Raw genomic sequence first — 24,051 nt, 5'->3', positions numbered from 1 at the left:
TTTTTCGGTCGTGGTACTATTGTACGACGATGTACCTAATGTACGATGTAATGTACGATGAATATGTACATAAGTTAATCTACGAGTATCTGAACCGTTGTTTAAAGCATTTTTATTTGGTTTCGCCATCAATATTGGGGTTGCGGTATTTACCAATGATTAACAAACCTCAAACTTTCAGATTTATTTCTCAGACTGACTCAGACTAACAAAACCGTTAGGGTTCAAATAATTGAAAACAAGTCATGTTTTACTAATTGCATAACTTCAGGCGCTAATGTGGAAAAAAGGAAGACGAGTATTTTGGCCGTGGTTTTCTTTTACTCATTTATTTAGTAAAATATCCCTCATAACCGTAGATTGCAAATTTTTAACTTTTTTTTTAACCTTAGTGTAAAAAGTAATTATTTCAACTGAAAATTAAGGAACCGACAAAAAGTTTAACACTCGTGCTGCTTTTTGAAACAATATTGAACCCCCCCAAGGGTTTCCACATCTTTCCCGAACACTTTTATTTGCATCAAAATCCGGCCCGCGTGTTGTCGTGTGCGCTTTCGAAGTGAGTTCCTGACCGATGCCGATGGAGTGGGATATTTTCCGCCCGCCGTTACACAGATGGTGTATTTTTATTTCGCTTGTTTTTTTATTTAGCTACGGACTGGTTTTTTCCCCTATTTCAACCACCCGGGTGGATTTAGTAGATCCGTGGAAGGGACATGAAAAAATAGTGATATGTTGGAAGAGCGCAGAGACCATCCAGATGGATTGTTTTTTTTCTGTTTCTAGTGAGTTCCCTTAGAAACAAAATTGGGAAAAAAATGAATCGACGAGAATTTCGCATTGCATTCCGGGTTTGCATTGTGCAAACCGCGCCCGCTCGTGAAAATGCGACAAAATGGACGGGAATGGAGGTTAAATACCGAACTGCGACAATAAAGCGTATGCAAACACACACACACATGCGTAAGTGAAAACTAAATCGTTCGCTTTGCTTGGAATAAGATTTTTAAAAAACCAATGCTTGACCCTTACCCCGAAAGCAAATCCAACCCCCCTTTCCCCCGAGCCACGGAAGGGAGGAACAGTGATGTCCGTTTTGGATCGCCATTCTGCACGCATCCCCCCTACCCCTTCGCTACAGGCTGCGTTTTCCCTTTTTTCCATTTTCCGCTACGAACACGCGGTCATAATAATGCCGGGGCGCAACAACGCCAGGAATCGCCAGCCCCGTTTCGGATTATGGGGAGGGGAAGGAGGGGAATGCAAGCGACTGCCGTACAAAACCCAAAATGGCATTCCTTTCGCATTTGACAGAATTACAACTATGCAGCTCGGGGTGCCAGGCGTTTGCCGTCGCGCTCTTCCGTGACGATTTGCATCGGAATGCCGGAATGTCGTCTGCTCGCTCGTCAAACGTCCACCACGGGAGGGGCGGGGAGAAGAACGAAATGGATCCCGATGCAGGCTGCAAATTTTTCTTTTTTATTGACTCCAGCAAATCAAGCCAGCGCGTGTCTCAAAAGCGCAATTCGAATGAAACAAAAAAAACGAAAATGACACCCCAGGGGTCAAAGATCCACCACCGACACCACTGTGCGGGCCACCGCGTTGAATGGGGTTTCACCACAAATGCACTGCCGGTATTTCCGGAGGGTTGAACGGGCTACAACGGTGGGTTTTTAAGGTGCAAAAATGCACTCACCTCCTCCGAACACGGGGAATTTTCTTTTTTTAACCCAATGGGGCCAAAGTGCACCGTATTATCACCGTGAGCTCCCAGCATTCTAGAACTGAAACTGACCGTGAGCGCTGCCGCTTTTGGATGGTAATAAATTGCAAAACCATGATCTGTTTGGTCAACGACTGGGGTTTTAGTTACATTAAAGCACTATTTTTAAAAACTCCTATCTGTGGTTTTGTAGTTAATAGAAATAAACAAAACGAAAAGCCACGAAAAATGTATTTGGGTCATGCTTGAAATTCCAAACAAGCTCTTAACAGCACAGTTCAGAAGAGAGGGAAAGTGGGGCAAGATGTGTGTGGGGAGGGGTGGGGGGGGGGGAATGATTTAAGATGAATTGTGGAATTTTAAAATATATGAACTAATGGAATATGTTCCTGAACATGAATATAAAATGGAATATTGCTATAAACAACGTTCATCGTAGATAGAAGAATGAGGAATTCTTGTGAGGAATATTTATAAAATCTTCGATAGCTACTTCAAATGGTTAGTTCAACGGCTTATCGTCATGAATCTACTGGATTATATGAAAGTTCTCACAAAATGTCAAAGAATACTTAATGAGAAAAAGCTGCATAAAGTTGAGGACAAAATGATTACACAAAAAAAAATGAAAAGCAAACACGATAAATAAAGCAAAAATGTAAAATATAAAAGAAAACAGGTAAAATATTACTAAGGAATGAAACAACTGGTAAAATAATTAGAACTTTGTACTATAAAAGAAATTAAACCTGAAAATGTTGAAATGGAAATAAAAAACAAACCTGAACAAGAGCAGGTAAGGGATTAAATAGTAAATCTCAATAAATAGTTCCAGTAACATGCATATTTTCGTAGTTTGGCCTGCCTCACGCTTTGCAGACTATTTTGCTACACAACTTTAAGTGAAGTTGTGAACTCTTTTTTGTGCTCTCAAACAACTTTGGTTTAAGTAGAATAAGAAGGATTTGAGATTTACCATATTGTTTATGTATGTAAATAGAACAGGTTGGAAACAGAAATGAACTGTAATTAAAAGTGAGATTGTTTTCCTAAATGGATTGCGAGAAATCGATGTTGATCGTTTATATTGCCTCAATCAACTTTTTATAGGATTTGATAGCGTTCCGGAAGTTTGTTTTAAATATATATCTGAGGATACGGACCAATTTTATTTGAGTTATTTTTACTTCACAACTCTTTCCTTTGTGTTGGATTGATAAGAATAAATAACTAAATGTTAGCTTCTTTTACATTACTTTAAATTGGTTTGGTTTTAAGTTTTATCAAAGTATACCAGGGTGAAAACACATGTACTTCGAACTTATTTCTTTTTCGCGCTTTTCCCAACAAGTCAACATGGAGGTCCTTCTGTTTGCGAGCTTCTGTACTTCACTCTTCCCTGCCTAAAGTTCACCACCTCCCCGGAAGTGGCTTCAATCCATCCATCGCATTCAAAGGCCTCCGGTTGAAAGCCGGCCGGATATGTAATTCTTTAATTGGAATTCTTTCGCCTTTGCGCGCCTTCGCTGGCAGTGCGTTGTTTTTCCTGGAACCTTCCTCTTCCGGTACAACATTTTCCGGCCCCTGCTACGCTCCTCGGATGGATCGATGTTTCACACACACACACACACACCGAACACCGAGTCGGTATCGGCAGGCGGGACAAATTTGCAGGCGCGCCGGCGATAATCGAACCGAGCGCGAGTCTTCCTTCCGTCACGGCTTTCGTTCGCGACATTTTCGCGAAGTGCCCCCAGGACCAACGGTGGGGTAAGGTAGGGGCATCCGGGTGGGCGATTGTCAAAACAAAATTTATTGTCACTGTCGGAGGGAAAAGTTTTTCAATTCGCTCATCTTTACGGCGGGAATAAATTATCCGAAGCGAAGCGATCCCGGCGTGCCAATCCCGCGCGGGCGGGCTGAAACTGTTTGGGCTTGGAATGCTGGCGAACACTCACGGGTCAAACCTCCTCCCGTGGGGGAGGGGAGGTGGGGAAACCTACCGGAAAACGTCCGCTCGTGTCACTTGCACTTAGGGCAAAGGGAAGACAGCTACTTCCGGGGTTCGGTGTGCCCACGAACCATGAGAAAAACTTTCCAGCCCATCGTTGGCACACAATTCGACGGGCGTGCTGAGGGGATGGAGCTTCCCCGCCCTCTCCTCCTTTCCCTTACCACCAAAGTGTTGGTGTTTCGAATGCAAGACACTAATAGTTGAAGCAGGGTTTTTCCAAACGAATCTCCAAGACGGCGAGAAGCACTAGCAGTGGGTGGGGAAGGAAGGGAAAGGCGAAACAAATAAACCGACATTACACTCGCACGGCATTCCATTCCGATGGGCAAGGGACGGAAAAGTCACCAACCGTCACCCAGAAGGGCCGAAGCTAAGCTGAAGTAAATAAAATACGCTGCTTCTAAATCAAGTTACTAGCGGCTTGGAAATGGACTGACGGGCGCAAAGGATGGGTAGCAGGGGAGGGAGGGATGTGGGGGCATCCCTGAAGTGGGCGTCGTAAATGCTAATCGTGTTGGTAACTGGTTTCGGTTCGCTTTTTGGTATAGGAATTTTATTTTTTAACGTTACCAAAGATTTATTTTATTTCCACCACGCTTTTTTGTTGCTGTTGATGTTTGTTGTTGTTGATGATATTCCTGTGCCTGGGATCGTTTTACTACGGCTCGGAAGCATAAAGTTGCGAGTCCATCATAACTATCACATGTTATTGGTAATCCTTTAATTTATGTTTTGTGTTTCGATTCCGTTCCAAAGCGTTGGTTGTATTTTTCGTTTCAATATCGGCTTCAAAGTGATTGATGTATTTTGCTTTTCGGTTCTATTTCTCTTCTTGTGTTGTGAAGTCGTTAATGAGATTGCAGAAAGTAAATAAGCAATAAGGAAACCTCTGCTTTTTATACTATTTGCCATCTTTATATTTCTGTTCTAGTTTTGAATTGTGTTATTTAATGTTAGACAGCAGCCCTTTACACATATGTAGTGATACACTAATATAAAAGTAAACTATATTAATAACAAACATACGTCATATGGGGAGGTTATGCTTTGCTTACTTTTCGATAAACGTTGATTTAATAAATGTTATAACCAAATTTCAGAAGATAAAGTTATACTAAAAAACTGTACTAAAAAACGTGACTATGAACGAGATAAAAAAAAACGTAAATTTGAGCTAACAACACTAAGTTAGTCGCACATCATGCGACACAATAAAACAACAAACAAACTAACAAATTATGGATAAGAAGTTAACGAACGAACCAAGAGAAACCCTTAAAAGGAGCGCACGATTTTACACATTAAGAGAAACGCAATCGAAACTGATTCGGTCCAGCAAACGTTCCGGTAGTTTTGAAGATGTTACTGAGCTGCAAACCGACACAACCGTTACCCATATCAGCCATAGCCGAGGGTACATGCATCGTCCCGTAGGTCGTAATATCGTTTGATGAAGTTTACAACTAGTTTCGAGTGACTTTTTGACTTACGGTGCCTTTTTAACCCTTTTTTCCTTTTATTTATTTTTTATCGCTCATGGGGTTGCTCCGTTCGATTCCATTTCCAGGGACAACATCCTTCGCTCAATATTCCACCCACCTCCAGCAGCTCTCCTCTACTATTACCAGCCAGTTCGAGAAAGTTTTACCAAGTAGTGTAAACTTGATGCGCTTTTCGGGCGTTTGGTGGAACGATGTGAAATTTGGCGCTCTCAGTAAAATGACTTGACCCAGCATAACTTCAGCTCTTCCCCCCATCCCGGTTTGGGTTTCTGCCAGTTCGGGCGGTATTTCTTTAAATTTACCGAAAAACAATTTACCCGCCCCCTTCGCCTTAACCGCTCTGGCGTTTTTAGGTTCGTTTTAGGGAGAGTAGCTTTGCGAAATTGATTTATTCTGTCAACTGAAGAAGACGCGTCGAGTGAAATTGATCTTGAAAGAAAGTTCGTCGGTGTATGTGTGACTTTAATTTTTTAGATTATTCCTATTGCTATTTGCAAAACAGTAACCGGTTCGGTATAATGCGTTCAAAAGCCATTTTTGCTATTTTGAATTAATGTCACGCCATGTTTTCTAGTCGATTTACATTTATTAAACCATTGAGAATATTGGACATAAATCCGGTCTATAATTTTAAATATCAATATAATGGATTGATGAGTCAGAAAGAAGGCTTTGTTATGGAGGTCAACTAGTAAATTTTGCGTTAATTTTTTAAGGTCAACTTGTACGTTGTTTTTTTTTTTTTGAAGTGCAGAAAATAGTCTGCAAAGAAAAAATGTAATCTTAGAAAATAAGCATGTTGGTTGCAAAGCTAACTCGCTGCAAAAATTGAAATCAAATCATAATTTTAGTAGGTTAAAAAAAAGACAAAACAAAATTCGAGGAAATGCAAGACACATAACGCAATAAAGCGCTCGAATCAATCGAATGATGGAACAATTTATAAAAATGGAAAATTAAACTATTAAATGATTTAAAAAAGCTACTCTGTACAAGAGATTTAATAAATGAGAGTTTTTATTGCAAAAGAATAAGATAAAATACGACGTAGGACTTGTTTAATTTCTTTTTCGGTTGGATTATCAATCCAATCCAATAATCTTGAGAGTAACCGGATCAAAGAGGTTTATTAAACATCGTAAACAACTGTTAAACATCGTAAACAACAGCGTTAATCTAAGATCGATGGCAAACGGAACGTATTTGGAACGCAGTTTTAGAACAAACTCGGGAACATTCAGAGATCGATCGAATGTAATTTCAAGCAGTTTGGCCAACGACAATTCATCCCAAAAAGTGGCTTGAGTTCCCGGAAAAAAGGTTGACGCATCTGCAACAGCATTTCCAAGAGCATGAAGAGAACGCTGGAAGAAAGCCGCAAGTCAACGGACGTCATCTGCGATCTGCGGCCATCGGTGCGAAAGTGGAGGGTGGTGGTGGGGTGGGGGGGGGGGTGGGAGGTACGACGTCCATAAAGCCGAGAAGATGCCCTATCTCACCATCTCGGGCTCACCAGCTCGGGGGTTGGGCGGAAGGAGAGTTTAGTTTGAGCACACTTTCCGGAAGGAACCTAATCTCGAATCACTTCCAGGCGCGCGCGGATGAATTTGCAAACACGCACACACACTAAGACACTTACGAGAACATGGGAGTGGGGCTGGGGGGAAGGTGGGAAGAAATGGGAAACGCTATTTATGCCGCCCAACGACTTCGGCGGCGGTTGTGTCGTTTTTATCAACCATCAACACCCCTCGCCCGTCGAAGAAACGATGAAGGTGGAGGCGCTGAGGCTGTGCCTGTGGATAAGGATATTGCGGATGGTTCGCTGTAGTTGTTTTCGTTGTTGTTGTTGTTGTTGTGCCGATACTGCTGCCGATGTACGAATGGGTGGCTGCGTTTCAGGCTGGATGTGAAAGACAACGAGCGAAAGGCAGCTGAGTGTTGGCTGAGCAACGGAGTTCAGTTGCCAGTTTCCGGCGCTTCCGCCTTCCAAAGACTAACCCCACTGCTTCCATCCGGCCTTCATCCCCCTCTCCCACCACCCTGCCTCCAGTGGCAACAAAATCTTTGCTGGTAAACAAATGTAAACAACTCCCGGCCCGCAAACTGTGGCCGACGAAAAGCAGGGCCCGCCGTTTTAAAGCATTCCAAGGGTAGGGAATGCTATTCCTTCGACACACAGCCAGGTCCCAGCACGCACACACACAAACAACCCTAGCGATGCGCCCGTAACCCGAACGGAACAGAATAAATTTGAATAATTTTTAAGTTTATAAATCACTTGTATTTGACATATTCATGTACGCCTATCCCGGGTTGCATCTCGATGAATTTTGCGTCCAGACCGAAACCGAAGCGGCGGCGCCTCTTTTACACCGACCACCGCCGTTTTAAAGCCTCCCCCCCCCCCCCTTCCCACCGCCCGGGCAAGAAGTTAAGTGGTTTTGCGGTTTGACGATACTTCCTCGATGCTCGATTATAAGCAGCAGAAGTACATCCGCCGAAACGGTGAGGGAGATGGGGCGCAAAACGAAGGCGATACAAGGCTCTCCAGCTTTCGCCAACCTTCCGGCGGGTGGTGAGCGTCTTTCGGGGGAGGGATTGGAGTTCAAGGTTGGAGGGAGAATATGGAATTTCAACTGGATGCATGCGAAATGGCGTTCGAACGATTTGATTGCAAACATTGCACCATCGTTGACAGTGCAGCAAAGAAAGTGTCCAACTGACGTTTACTGACCACCACGGTGCGTCACTTTGATAGGACTTGTCCGCAACGCATTGATCGCAGACTTTACTAAGGCAAGATGAGGCAAAATGAACTCTTTAAAACCAATAATCTTTAAAACCAATAAAGTCTTTGCTTGGCCTTCGAAAACCGTCGGTTTAACTAATTTTATAAACAAATTTTGTAAAACAAAGTCCACTAAGAAAGTGTGCTAAAAACGCTTGACAGTCAACGTGTTAATGCCACACAAATAACAAAAAAACATGTAACTCGCAAATTTTCATTTCCACGCCTTACTTTGAAATTGTGGGTTCATTTGTAAGGTGCAAAATGATATAAAATTTAACAAGTATATCAGTTCATACCAATCCCGTATGATGGTTTTTATCTTTTGCAATATTCGTTACGAAATATACTGAGGAGCTTTTGAATTTCTGCTTAATTGCAAAATCTCATTCCAGCTTAAACTATGATTCGAAAAGCGCACACGGTTTCAGTATTAATTTACTTTAACTTGTTTATTTTATTGATTTTTTAATTAGGGCTGTGTAATTTTCAAGGGATGTTTAGATACGTTAATGGACACGTTCCAAACGAGAAGAAATATTTGTTTCATCGTATATTGACTATTAAGTAATCAAGGTATTGATGTTGCTTTTTAATATGCAAACTAACCCCCTTAACCTTAATTACGGTGACATGAACCTGGCATTCGGATGCACAACAAGTGCTTCTTTAGGTGTTTCGATTGAAAGTGACCCCCTGTGCTATTTTAAAAACTTCAAAATCTTTCATCCTCCCCGAAAAGGACGAAGAACGCCAAGAAGAAGACAGAAAGAGACAGAAACAAAACCGTAAGACACCAAATCAAAGCAGCAAAAGAAAAAGAGTAACAACCGGGGTATAATTAAATCGTTACGCACCCGACCTGGGACCGTGGCGGGCACAAGTAACAAGATTATTGATTTTATTAACCCTATTTCATGCCGCCCCGAGTGCTGTCTACCGTCCTCTCGAGTCCCGTCGACGTGTTACTTGTTTATATTTGTGTTGCTTTCGCTTTTTATTCAAATATCATCCACTTTCATTGCCATTCTTTTTCGCTCGAGTTTTGACGGTGTCGCGAACATCCCATTTTATTTCCCGAAAAGGGAAATAGCCCGTACGGAGCTGGCCATTGCCCGGGCGTGTCCGTCGGTGCAAGGTAGCCGGGCGGGGAAGTTGAAGGCGTCGCGGGAAATTATTTCGATTCCCAAGACATTCCCAAAGCACTCACGACGCGACAACGGAAGACTCTCGAACGGAATAGGGTACCGCGGAGCATAACGGGCTTTTGCTTCAGAGAGTCTACGTTGAAGGCATTGATGTAATTTTATTTTTAAGATTGTGTTTTTGTTTGTTTGCTAAAAACTCATGTTCTTCCTGATATTATTTCTTTATCTTAACAGGTTGACTAACACGTCATCAACAATAAAAATCAGCCTTGTTTACTAGTACAATAGTGCAAATTTTTACCAAAATTGGTTGTACTAAAACAATGTACTAAAACACAGCGTTTCAGTCAACATGTTAGAAAAAGCCATAATTATTTAATCTTCTAGTTCCCCACGCTCCCTTTAGTTAAACTCAATTTAGAGAAAATCTTCCACGTCCTTCTTCTTTTCTTCTCCTTTTCCGGTTCCCTTGCCTCACACCCTTTCGGTCGAAGAAGAAGTTAATTTTTCGGTTTTCTTCATTCGGTGAAGGTCGCTTTCCGGCCAGGCTCACGTTCGCTGGGTTTGCGGATTTAATTGAGAAAAAACGTGCAAATTAATTACTACCCCTCGGCCGCGCATCCCAGTGTGCCGGACACGGCTCACTACTCTTTTACTCAAGCCCCCTCCCCCTCTCCATCTAGCCCATGGGAAAAGGGAAATGGATTGAAGTTTTGCTCCGCGCACGGTTGGCGTTTTTTTTTCCCGAAAAGTTTGGCAGGATCCCGGGTTGCAGCCCGATGATCGAATCGAACACACACACAGCTCCGTTCCATTCATTTCCATTCCACTCGGTCGTTCGGGTTAATTCTCTATTGAACTTTGTTCCAACTGACCGAGAACAGCCCTGAAAAAGCTCATTTGTCTAGTTCTTTTTTTCTTCTATCGCTTCTGCAGCTTCTCGTTTTCTGGAGTTAATTGCTTCAGCAGGCTGGCCGGAAGTGGCGCGGAAGTGATCCTACATCGGGTGACAATCCGAATCTGGATTCCGATTGCATCACATTGGGTGTGAGATGTCTAAAGGAAAGGAGTTTCTTGACGAGCAGTTGTGTTTTTTGCCAGTTCCTAGAGCTTCTCTTCTTCCCTTTCCCATTTTCCTTTTAACTCAACCTCCCACCGCACGCTGGTAATAGGTCTTTAAGATTGTAGACTTTTGGTACCAAACGCCCATCCGGTTGCAAACTCGCCACATCCTTCTTCCATCGGAACGTCCTTGACTTCTGCACCGTACGCAAGAAGCCTCCGCAAAAAAAAGGATTTATTTGATCATCTGAAAATCCAGACTCGACCCGTCACCTCCATTCCGGGTGGAGGGCGGATAATCGGGTTCGGGGGGCAAAGGATCCGGCAGTCAATGTTGTAATGAGCTTTGAAAAGGGAAACTTTTCTCTAACAACTGTTTTGTTCTTTCGTATTTCCCTCTTTTCATTACCTACTTTGTACACCGGAAACGCACAGAGAAGCGGGGGGAAAAGTATGGGTGGGATCACGTTACCCGTCGTGAGTTTGTTGTACCGCGAGACTTCCGGATAGCGTCGAAATCCGTCAAAATGATTGATTTAAAGGGGTTGGAAGCCGTTCGGAACCGTTTGCAACAACCTTTCAGCTACGGCTCAGGCACAGTCAAAGTTGTCTCGTTTGTCGGATGTTCTCTTCGCTTTTAATTGAGTGGCTTTAAATTAGAGTGTTTTGTGTTGAACACTTCTTACATTATCTATACCCGAATAGAGCCGTTTGTCCTTAAGCCATTTGCCACCATCCAGTTTTTATTCAGATTTCAATTTCCATTTGGAAAGTTCCGATCTTTAAAAAGTTTGGTTATCAAGCATTGATTCAAACCACATATTTGTGACCTGTAAGAAGATAAATATAAAAAAATAGTATCCGAATAAAAAACGAATAGGTTATTAACCAAAAATATAATAAATATACTCCTAGAATAGCAAGAAACGAAACAAATGTCACATTTTATAAATTTTTGAGTTTAATTATCTAGATTGGGTCAATTGCATCGAGATATAATTAACTGAAAACGAACAATCTTTCTTTATTATCTGTGTGCCTTGAATGTTGTAGTATAGTAGCTCTTGATTTACATTCTACCATTTGAAACGTTAACTGCCAATGACCCACAAAATGGGTGACAGGAAATTTACCAACGAAACTCTATATTAGATGTACGCAGAAGAAGAAGAAGAGATGCAAGAACATAACCTTAGGGCAGCTTAGTCTACTTATTATTGGTGTAAAAACTAGTCTAAGCATTTGTTTCATAAACAAATTTTATCAAATCAATTGTACTAAAAATGTTCTAAAATACTTGGCAGTCTACATGTAAGAAACTAATACAAGCATCACACTCATATAAGAGCAGGCAGTAGCAAATGCAAAAATATGTCCTTATGAATACTAAGTCTATTTGTTATTTGTTTAAGAAGTATCTGTTATCACAAATTATCATAACATAATTGTCCTAAAAATGTTCTAAGAACGCTTAACTATTGATTGCTGCTGTCACCCGCAAAATGCCTCAAAACATCTACTCTATCAATAGAACATATGTTCCGCTTCGCCGAATCACCTTTCCAGAGATGTAAAAGTTCCGGAAGGTTCGAAACGTTTGAGCACTTGCTAGCTAATTAATTTAAGGTAATCCGTTTAAAATCACATCGGACAAGAGCCGGTTACATCTCGAGCCAAAAACGCGCTTCCGTACCGGTTCGCACACAGGGAAAAGCGCACGATTACACACACACCAAATACATGCACAAAACCATTGCAAACTATTTATCTAGTTCAACCTTCCTCCCATTCGGAAGGAGCAATGACCGAAAGGCGATCGGGAGGAGCGAATGAGAGAGTACCCTCTTAAAAATCCTCCCAGCACATGGGTGCCCCAAACACCCCCCCCCCCCCTCCACCCTCCTCACCCCTTCGCCTCAGTCAAGCCTTTTCTACCCAACACCACCAGAACAATGTCGCCGTCGCTCGCGAGCACGATTAGGTTTTTCGTTAATTAAATCCTAAATGAATATAAATCGACTCGAAAATTGTTCTCGCATTACAACCGTTCATTGAATGAGTTTTGCGCACTCAAGTGTAAACCTATCGTGTTATTGGTGTGTATGTGTACGTACATGCTTGGGTGTCTGTGTGTGTTTAACCTCTGTTGAACGTGCCGGATGGAGTGGGACACTATTCCCCGGTACGTAACACATCGTCCCCTGCAGTTCAACAAATCGTCCCAGACCCCGACGAGGTTGTACGCGGAGTTGGTCGCGAATTCGCGAAAGCGTCCGGGGTGAGTGAAAACCCAACACCAAAAGTTCAATTATGTCCGCCCGCGTCCACTGCCGAAGCCTCGACGCGAGCGGCAACCGATTACTTATCTCCGAACAGCTACACTACACTACACCGTGTGGCTCCTGGAGGAGTACTGACTCCGCGAATTGCTGCATACATCACGCCGGCCTCGCCCCGTCTCTCACTAAGCGTTCTCCACAGCATCCACAGTGTGCGCTTGGCGTGCTGACGAAGGTTATTAAATACTCTTCCTTCCTACCACCGTCCACCCCTTGGTTGTCTGGTGAGCTGTGAAATGTGTACCCTCTGAAGGACGGGGCGTTTTGTAGGGAGAAACGCAAAATAAATGTTTATTTACATAAGCTCGCGTGAAATTTCATTTTTCGTGAGCGCGTGTTCGCCCGGGTTCCGGTTCCACGCCATTGTTGTTCAAGAGTGCGGAAACTGTGTACACCAGCTTTCGACCGTTTCGACGCGAAGGAAGTCCGCACACGGCCCTACGTACTCTACCATTAGTTCTAGCACAAGGCGAGCTCGGAAGGAACTTCTTCTGGAAATAAAGAAACGACTAATCAACTCCAGCTTGAGACGCTGGTAGTTGCTACTTCCGCAGCAGGTTGAATGGATACCTAAGATATCTTTAACGGGTACCCAGATATTGCAGGAGTGCGTCAAGATATTGGAGGACTCTGTTACTCGACGCTAAGTGTGCGTACCCCTCTGGAGAAGCTCCAACTAGTGTCGCGTGACATCCTTGGAACGCAAAAAGTGAGGTGGAGATGGGAATCCCGCCTCAGTTGCATCCATCACGTATGCTGAGAGGTACGCTTTATTAAAGCCTCACCTTCGCTCCAGACATAGCTCAGGAGGAGCACCGAACAGTGGCGGAACGGATTATGCATACCAAAAGAGGGCGCCATCTATACTCCTTGCGGAACTCAGTGCGGAACGGGTTTTCAACGGCTATTAGCACCAGCTCACACCCGTGTGCCTGACAGCTGATTCTCCTTCCCCTCCTCCGGACACTGCACTCTGAAGGTAATTGCTTTCGGCGCGTAATTGATGAGGATTGGTTAGCATGATATTCAATTTGTAGAATCCAGTGTTCCAACTAACCATTGCACCCCGTAGCTCCACTTCCCCAATGAGTTCCCGGTTTCTCTTTCGTTCGTAAGTCTCAGACTGGACACCCTTAGCTACTCTGACCTTCTATTCAGGTTTGAAAAATGGTTGCCTTCGAGCTGTTTTTTCGAAGCAATGATTTATTGCAAGCCACGTGTTGAATTTCTGGCCCCGGGTTTCAAAATCACGAACATCATACCCTGGTGGTGGGGTGAAACATATTAAAACAAATCATTCACCTGCATCTCACGTAGGACAATTTTTGCTTCGGAGCGATGAAATGTTTAAGTACCTTTCTTCACCGACGTTTCGCTAGGTGTTTGCACTGGTCCAACGCTGTACCGCGGTACCGAATTCTCTACCCCAGAAGATCAACATCGACAAGAAGTCGTAACGATTTCCCGGCGAGATTTGAGTGTCGGTTCCAGTATCCCTTGGTTTTGTTTTTCGTCCACTTTCCACCGAACACCGGCGTAAATAGTCCGAAAAAGGCGAGCGCCGGCGGGCAGTACACAATTTCCCGAGCGATATTTATCCGCGTGGAAAAGCGGAAAGAAAGAGCACGACGAAGAGCGACCGGGAAAACTTTCGGAGAAACTCTTTCCCCTATTATCTCGGATTGCATCTATTTTAATTTTAATACCAGCGAAATTAAAGTAGGCATCTTCGTGCGAGTGTACGGCCACCGGTTTTTCCCTTCGTTGTCCGTGGTCCGGGATGGAAGGAAGAAGGTTTCCTGCCACCTGCTTTCGATTCTCTCCCCCGCAGTTCAGGGGAAATCATCTGACAGGTTGAATGTATTTGGTCGTTTTTTTCTGTCTGTTGAGTGTTGGTTTTTGTATTTTAATGGAAAGAGAATGCTTTTCCCTGCCGGCTTCTTGCCTTATGCTTCGGCTCGCAATCAAACGCAGAAGGAGGTACATGTGTTGTCATCGTGCCATTATCGTGCGAGGTTATGTTACTTGTTGTTGGTGTGCTCCTCCGTTGCACTGTCCGTTTTTATTCGTTTGGAGAATGTTTTTGTGTCTTTGCACATTTTTTTTTGTCTCCTCTACCAACACGGCTACAGCAAAAGGAGTTTGTCGGGAGGGGGTAGGGGGCTGTCACGTGGAAAGGATTCCGTGAGACCGACTAACGCCCCACCCCCCGTGGGAGTTCCGGGGAATGGAAATAAATAAAATAATCAGAAAACTTTTTCTCATAAATATTTAAAATTTAAGCAAACAGAAAACATAAAGAAAAGTTATATTATTATGCCATCAAGCTGGGTGAAGGGGTGGGGGGGGGGGGGGAGCGGTGGGCAAACGGGACGAACGAATCCAATCTTGCCGGGCGCCCACGAGAGACAGGAGCGGGAGTTGTGTAGCCAAAGTGGCCCGGATGGATGGATTGTTATCAAGGGCGTCCGGAATATGCAATAGCGCAAAAGATGGTGGTTTGGTCCTCCAGCCCCGCGCTTGTGAGAGGGAAGAGGGGAGGGGTGGTGTGCGCGTGGGGGTAGGGTAACAAGTTGAGTGAAACATGATTATGTTTACCTTTTACCCGGGCGAATCGTTCAAAAGATCGCGATGGATGGATGGATGGATCGGTTGGTGGGTTCCTCTCTTCCGCTCCGAAGACTGAGCGTGTTGGAGTGAGAGTGTCGTGTTTTTCACGCTCGGTCTCCCCATCTCTCTCCCCTCCCCCTCCCCAGGTAACGCGAACGTCTACCGAAGGTGGTCAGCGATACAGCGGTGGAGGTAAGTAAGTAAAGACGGAATATGAAAACTTCAAGCAGACCAACTTCTAGCGAAGCAAACATCGGTAGTTCCAGAGGCGAGTACTATAGTCCGGGGAACCTGAACGAAGACGGAAATCCCTTCAAGCGGAAACAATTCAGCTCATCGTCTGGGTACGTTCTGGTGCGAAATCCGCGTCAAATTGGATAAATGTCATTAATGGTTGCTTGTTCGCACACACACACCAGGGGACACCGGGTTGGTGGATGTGGTGTAGTTTCTACAGCTAGATCCCACTGAGGGAACAGTTCCCCAAACCCTTACTTCAAACGAGCTGGATGAGAAAAGTGTGGCAACTCCACTGGAAGCCACTTCGTGAGGCGTGAAGCTCCCCCGTGGGGGATTTGTTTTCTTTTCTTCGCCTTCGAACCAGAACCGTGGAAACCAATCGAACTTCATCCAATTTCCCCAAAGGCAAGTTCCGACCATAGACGAAGTAAGTCTACCCAAGAAGAAGGCAACATCGACATTGGTACTGATACTCTGCAGCTCGGGAAAGGTGTAGAATTAACGCTCGCCAGCTGAGGGACGTGGAGAAATCACTCCCTGCATGGTGGCGAGCATGATGCGTCTAGGGATCTCTGGTCCAGATCTCTGGACACGCGCGCGTCGCATCGTTCGGAAACGCTTCAAGCGGAGTTCCCGTGTAAGAGCCTCTTCACGTCGCTGTAACCACTGAAACTAAATCAAAAACTTCCTCCCAGCGGAAAAACCTCAGCGGATCTACCCAGGCTACACCGGAAGGATGGGCTTTTTTTCGGTGATACTTGTTTGTGTGTGTGTGCGCTTTGTTTCGCGTAAGCCAAAAAGTTGCCACGTCCGTTGGCGGCGACAAACCGTTAAGTGTTTCCGAACGGCAAACTTGCTAGATTGTCGGAGAAACAGTCTCTGTCTCTCTATCTCTCTTCCGGTGCTGCCTTCTGCCTGGCACGCGACTTTGCACAGAGAGAGCGGAAACAAACTTTTTTAATATTTTTCATGATCCAATATTATCAGAAGGATGGATGGAAGGGGTATACGTTGAGATGGACCAGGAGAGATGGTTTAAAAATAATATGCTGTGCAAGTCGCGGTGTATCTACAGGACACACACCTTCCCGTCCGCACTCCGCACCTGAGGGTGATTGGCGTCGGGTTCATCCTGCAGACGTCCGTAAAGCAAAAACGAAACCGGACAACGCGTAGACTGTTGACTGGTGCAAGGACTGGTAACGTGGCCACTTGATCGTACAACGTTCCATCGCTGCATCGCAGGCACGTGCGAGCCACAGAAAGCAATTCGAAATATTCCCTCCCCTTCTCCCCAACCCACGGGGTCGTATCTGCGTCCATGCGATGTTTGACTGCAGCTCTTGTGCACGTGCGAAGGATCATGTAAACCACAACGATGTCCCGGGTGGTGCCCGACACCTACAAAATACCCACTTGGTTAGGCATTCGTCTCTCACGCTCCCTAAGACTACACCAAAGGTGAGCAGGCTGGAGCCTTTCCTTGGCTCTTCATGTAACTTCTTGCAGTCGGAAGGGGAAAACGCAACTGAAAGGTGATGCGGAAAAGTTGCAACGATGACTCATTTATCGGAAGGAGCTCAATAAGGTAGAGTTGTGTAATTCCGATTCCGATTCTTGACTCCGTATGACTCTTTGCTTCGATTTAGAGATTCTTAAATCTTCAAAGGAGGGAGTCATGAATCCCAAATATTTATCAATGGTAAAAACCAGAAAAGTAGCCCAAAAATGGGAAGGCACAGCACTTAGCAAGGTTATCAAGCAGTCTGATGCGTCGGGAAGCTGTTTTTAACACCTTCACTTCATGGGTTTGAATCCCAATAAAGCACATGCACAAGCACATAATAAACATGCACTACAGAATGTAGAAAAAGTCCAACAACACAAGTTACATATTGGTAAACAAACATTCAGTAAGTTGCGCGACTTAGGTTTTGACAAAAGGGGCAAAAGGGGGGAAAACATGCAACGTTTATACAACTTTCATTCCATATCCTTTTGTAAACTAACGTCTAAACGTATGAGATATGGTAAATTACGAGTTAGAATAGGAACAAACAGAATATGCGTTTTCCATTGGAATTATATATCTAGTATACGTCAAAGTGTAGTTTGTTTACGTTTGCTGACAGAATGTCTATTGATAACAGGTTAGTGAAATATTGATAACGAAGATGTACTTTTTTCAGCCGAAGAAAACCAGAATAACATTTTGGAAGAGTGTAAAAAGTAACGCAATGAGAAAAGTGATACGTTGTGGAAAATATTTAAGGCTATTATGAGATAAAGACGCGATTCGTGAGCTTTCTCGACACGAACTGTCAAATCCACATACAGAAAATAAACAAAATATGGAAAATATTGAAAAACTTTTGAAGACGCGTTGATAAAGGTAACAGATCGCGTCGTTATCTCATGATAATCTAAAATATTTGCTTTGCTTGCCGTTCCCGTTTCGGTTTGTTTACGTTTCGTGCTAGTTTGTTTACTCCTCGAATGACAGAATTCAGCTTTCTCGCGGTCGGCTGTAGCGACAAAAACCAATTAGCGTGAAATGTGTGGAGTTTAGTTGGTCTCTGGTGCAAGTTCTCGCTGTCAATCGAATATTCGCGATTACGTTTAGAGACGGTATAAGAGGAGATATGATCGAAGACGATTGTTGCGGCAGACAACAAAAAGCAGACTTGAACTTGTAAACTTAAAAGAATTTAGAATGAGAAGTCTAGTCAGTTTAAATTGTGTATATTACGTTGAAGTTTGAGTTTCCATTAAAATGTTGGTAACACAAAAATGCTAAAATACAACTGCAATGGCTCGTGCTAGGCAACGTACCACATTTGTAAACTCAATCTCCATCCTATTAGGCGGTATCTTCTCTTTGCTAACATGAGCACTTGTTGCTGTGTTCATTCCATTTCCCTTGCATCTTCCCCGCATACAAGGAAAAACTAATACGATTCCAACGACAAACAGAGCAGTTGACGAACGCTAATAGATTTGACGAAATGGGTTTATTTTCCCGTTAGTTGTCAAATCATGTCGCTCCAAAAAAGGGAACATCACTGGAGGGAACGGAAAAGTAGTGTTGACCGACGAAAAATAACCTCCCGTGGATGCTTTGAAGCGGATAAACAAACCGTGGCAGTTTTGTTGGCAAATGAAAGCCAGTGAGAAGAGTAAAGAACAGTGTGTTTCTTGGTAAAATTGCTAAGCCGAGTCCGGAAGGTAAGTGAACCATGCAGTAGGGATTAGTAGAGAAGTCAGTTAGAGCCGAGCATCCTCTGAATGATTGATATCGGGGATTCGACGAACCCTGTTGCCTTCGGATGTTTCTTTCGGAAGGCGATCGGTTTGGATTGTAATTTCAAACCGAATCAAAAGAGGCGAAATTCCCAATCGAAAACACCGATTCGCTCGCATATGACCTTCGGAAGGGAACGGAAAAGTCACGCAGATTGTGCTTCCATCAAATTATGTGTCCGATTTGCTTTGGATGGCAGCAAATATCCTTTGAATTATGGGTTTTAATGTTTTATTTCCCTTCGCTGACCGTTCGCCGGTTGCCGGGGAGAGGGATTTCAAAAGCAATATTGTGGAATAATTCCGACCGGGAGCGCCACGGATGGACGACAACGAGGGCCGCCATCTTGCCGGTGAGGGTTTGCGCTTCAATCATGAAACTCGCCACGGGCCGGTTCACAACTGTCGATTAGAGCCACCGGAATGAGACGCGTTCCCCGGTCGGGAGGAGGATGATGGGGGAAACCGGAACTCCTATTTCCCCCCAAAAAGCACACACACACACACACGCGCGCAATGGGTGCTTGAGAATGCAGATCGGGGGGATTGAAATATCAAAATTAATTTAATCCCAATCCATGCTTGCGGGGATTTTATGGTCACTCTTTCTTTGTAAAAGACCTTTTTTTTTAAAGGCAAACGTTTTTAGTTTTTTTTTATTTGAGAACGAAAAAACACACACACACACACCACAGGCCGAAAAGAAAAAACCAAAACCCTCGGGCACGTGAGAACCCGGCCGAAAATGCGTACTTTTCCCGGTTAGCCCACCTGCGAAAATTCCGCGTCCGAACGAATTTCCATGCCGAATCGCACGAGGAGGATGGGACGAGGGCGGCTGGGGAAAGCGCTGGTTAGAGGTTGGGGAAAACAACATCAACAATGAAAAATAGACCGAGAGTTAAAGCCAACCACTCATTTCATTGCCGGCCGTGAGTGAAGCGGCCAGGGGGTGGGGTGGGGGTAATAACCATTTTCTTCTAACGGACCACGGGAAGGGGAAGGAGGGATGGGGGGGGGGCGGGGGTGGGGAAAACGCAATCTTTCTAATGGCTCGAGCTGCTCGAAAGGATCACCACAAAGACAGGAATTCGTTGCCGGTTCGTCGGGAGGGGGGCGGAGGAGAAACGGAGGGTGGGAGCGGGGGAGGAGGCTGGTTGGCAGCAAAAATCCTTTCACACGCCTCGCTGAGCTGGAAAACTTTAGAAAATCATACTGACATGGAAATCCAATGGTACGCAAGGTACGAAACCGAAGCTCCACAAGAGGAGAAGATGCTTTTTGGGAACTAACCTGTTCGAAGCGAGGAAGCGAACGAGCAAACACCCGAAACAAGAAGGAGCAAAAAAAACATGCACCAAATAAAACGACCGTACCATAACGGAATAAGAAATCAAACCAACCCCACGCGGCGACGACTTTCCCGTAAAAACTCCCCCCATCCGATGGCTTCGGCATCGACTAATGCTGCATTATTGATGAGATTACCTGTGTAAAACGGAAAATTAAACTGCGGCTGGTAACCAGCAACCACCCCCCATTGCTCGGGATTCGTCGCAAAAAAAAACAGATAAACGTATTAGTTTTCCTTTTTTTTCCTTTGAAATGCATTTTTTTTTATCACGCCAACCGAAGCGCAGCTGATTTGCTAAGCATAGAACGGATTCAAACATCGTCGAAGATCTAAAGACAGTTGGGATGCAACATTCTAGGAAGAGTTTGGTACGCAAACGAAAGAAACTACCGATAATTAAGAGAGAGACCTAAACATCGAAAAGCAATCAAATGAGGAACCGAATAAATTATAAAAATAGAATCAAAACTTACTTGCAAACATAAACGAAAACATCGAAAGCTTTGAAACATGTGTAATACAAGGTTTACATGAAGTGCAAGAGACTGCATGTACATTCTCAAATATCAGCTTTGCTACCAGTTTTTTTTTTTCATGTAGACGATAGTATTCGTGACCCGATCCAAATACAATTGCATGCAGTGTTGATTTTCGTTTTTTACGGTAAAAAAATAGCAGAGAGGTTGAATCTTATCAACAAAACAAATATTATACATAATCAAAAAACCTGTTTGCCGAAAAACAAGTTTTTGCAAAATTTTGACAGTTGACTGACAGCATTTTAACATTTGGAAAAGTTGCTTTGCGCTTCATGTAAACTAAGTACAAGGGAAGGACAGATGTTTTGGAACTTTATTAGTTTTTCGGTGTGCTCAAATGATAAACATAAACATAAATGCAAGAAAATTGCATTTGGACATTTTTCTGTATGTTAAGGTGAAGCGCAAAAGCACAAATGCGGAAAGCAAAAACGTGTTAAGTAACGCAGCTGTTTTACGAAAAGTTTTCGTCTTTTCACAGCGCAAACAAAATTACTGTATGCACGGACGGTTTTGCATTTCTCGTTTGTGGTTTCTGTGGATCAATCATTCCGTGTTTTTAGTCGTCAATAATTGTGTCAGATTTTCTTGACTCATCTGATACAGAATGTAAATAAATCACACTTTCTTTTCATTAATTTAAATTAAACTTTTCAAAATGAAATAATTCTTCGCATTCTCCAGCTTCTGTCAAACAGTACTGTGTAGGAATTGCAAAAGTCATAAGAGTAACATCGACTGCTGCCCCCGAAAATCATCGCGTCACATAGCAAACGCAAACGAGAACCGCGAAAACAGGAGTTGACAATATTCTTGGTAGAGCGGTTTTTGACTCTCTCCTTCGCGACAGTGTACCAGGTCCTTCACCTGCAGGCGGCAGCACGCTGCGAGGCGCAAGTATATTGCTTACAAAACGCAAACGACACGCTATTACAAAGGTGGAAACGATACGGTCCCGCTACGAGAGCGACCGTGGGTTTCCCGGCTGTCCTCTTTGACTGTGTATATAGAGGGAGGTTGGGCACGTGCTACGGCACAAATGAAGCTTTTCCCGAGGCGCACAGCCGGGACGGGGATTGCTGCAGTTAGGATATGAAAACAGGATTAGAGCAGTGTACGGTGGTTTTGTCACTAACAGGTTTGGCCGAAAAAAGAAAAGGTAAAAAGATGTGAAAGAGCAGCACGGGCTTCTGGTTCGAGCTAGAGGCACCTTGTGTTCGCTGGCTTTATCTCATTCATGCCTTTGGTCGACGTTTTCCACAAAAAAAAAAGAAAAAGAAAAACATGTGCCCGGTAAGGCGGTTCAAATTGAAAGCACAACGAAAAAAGAAGGGTAAAACCAGACTGGTCGGTGGCGAAGATGTCCGAGTCGCTGGTGTTGGTTTCCAACAGCATGCCAGCAGTGCTCGAAGTGGTCGTGTACGTGTGCGCATCTATTTGCTATTGCAAGGAGAAAACATCCTAATTGCGGAGGGCGGAAAGGGGGTAGTAAATCAAAAGCCAGCATTTGCGTTCGAATGCTTTTTTTCCTCTTTTGCTGTTTTGTTGCTTTCTGCCGAACGTCCGACTTCGACGTTCGCTCGCAATTGCCTGGCTGGCAAATTTCCTCCACGAGCGGGATATGCTCGCCGCTGTTCGTGGATTGGAACCCTAAGCCCAAGGCCTTACGTTGACGGGAAAGGAGCTAAAGCAGGTAGCTCAGCCGACTGCACGGTGGAACAAGAGGTATATATTTCGGGGGAAAAAAGTCGAAGTGTTCTTTTAAAAATGATAATAAGTTTAAATTATAGTCAGGCCCTAGTAATAATTCAACGCAATCAAAATTGTGTTCAAAATTCAAAACACAATGATCTGACAGTGCTATGTTAACGTTGAAATAGTCATTTTTTGAAAACTTTATCTCAATTTGGAATAACTAGACAAGCTAACACGGAATCCAACTATTTTACAAGGAAGAGTGTTGAAAATCGGCACATGAGCGCCGGGGCTTACCACCTCGACGGCGTGGGTTCGAATCCCAACCGAGACCGGACCCTCCCCTGTACGAGAGGACTGACTATCCACGTACAACAGGGAAACAAGTCTCGTAAGCCCTTAACGGGCAGGCATGACCAACAAGGTCGTTTACGCCAAGAAGAAGAAGAAGAAGAAGAAGAAGTGTCGAAAAGATATATTAAAAAAAAAAAAACAATCGTTTCATTTGAACATCTACAACAACAAAAAAAAGTTGTCGATGGAAATTGAAAAATAAATTCGTCAAACATTGGCAATGAATAAAAAAAGAGGTCTCAAAACTTATCTGGGAAATTTGAACAAAATGTAAGCAAAAAGTAAAAAAAAAACAAAATAAAAATGTTTACAAAAATGCACGACAAATGCAGCTGGTCGGTTTTGTCCTTTTTGAGGTACAACGTTTTAAGTAAAGGAGGATATAAAGTAGTGCGTAAAAATCAGATACAAAGAAGCCGCCAAAATACATAGCTTTTTCGAATATCAGATAAAATTCTTACGTCACTTGAATGTATCACATTTCTTCTACCAAGCATTTCTTTTGTTTTTGATTGAATGCAAAATATATATATGCCAATATATATTTTGATATATATTCAAAATATATGCCAATATATATTTTGAAATACATAAAAAATGTACAATTGTCCCCTTGTTTGTTTTACCTTATCCCACCGTGGGCAAATGTGACTTACCGATCGTGAGAGTGGGAGAGCAAAAGATGGTGGCGAACGAAAGGTTGCCGGGTGGAGGAGTTTCAAGACAGCCCTAGACGCCTAGAAAAACGTGATTTTAATACCCACCTTAAAAGGGGATTTGCTTCGGCGAAAACTTTCGCCACAGCGGGAAGCAACGAGGAGAGGGGGAAGTCCACTTTGAGCGACATGGCTCGAATAGTCAAATTGTCGAACGGCGAGAAGGAGGGGGGGTGGGGTTTTGTTTGGATTATGTGCGGAACGGCGAGTTTTGTGGCAAGATAACGCAAAAGCGAGAAAGTCCACTCATAAGGAGCTCTAAAATCCACCCTCTCTCTCCCCCCCCCTCCCCCTCCCCCTCCTCACCCACAAAACGAATTGAATAATATTAATTTGAAGATGGATCGCCTGCGGCTTGGTACCGTGCACACCGTCCGGTGCATGCCGAACCTGTGTTCCGCAACCTGTAATCCGATTCGCAGATTATAAGGGATTTTGGCGGCGCTTGGAATGTCGAATCGTTTTGACTTTTTCGTTGTTGTTTTTTTTTCTGTTTAGCCGATTCACTGCATTCGCGGTTCCACCAATCGCTCAATCGGGAAACGGGGCGCTCGGGCGGGAGGGTGGGACGAGGTGGGGGAGGGACAATTTTTGTGAAATTGATTCCACTTCGGCTTAAGGGAAGAGATCACGATAAATACCGGCCGATTACGAACGG

This window comes from Anopheles coustani, chromosome X, assembly GCF_943734705.1.
Source record: "Anopheles coustani chromosome X, idAnoCousDA_361_x.2, whole genome shotgun sequence".
NCBI classification, from domain to species: domain Eukaryota; kingdom Metazoa; phylum Arthropoda; class Insecta; order Diptera; family Culicidae; genus Anopheles; species Anopheles coustani.
This window is presented reverse-complemented; position numbering follows the sequence as displayed.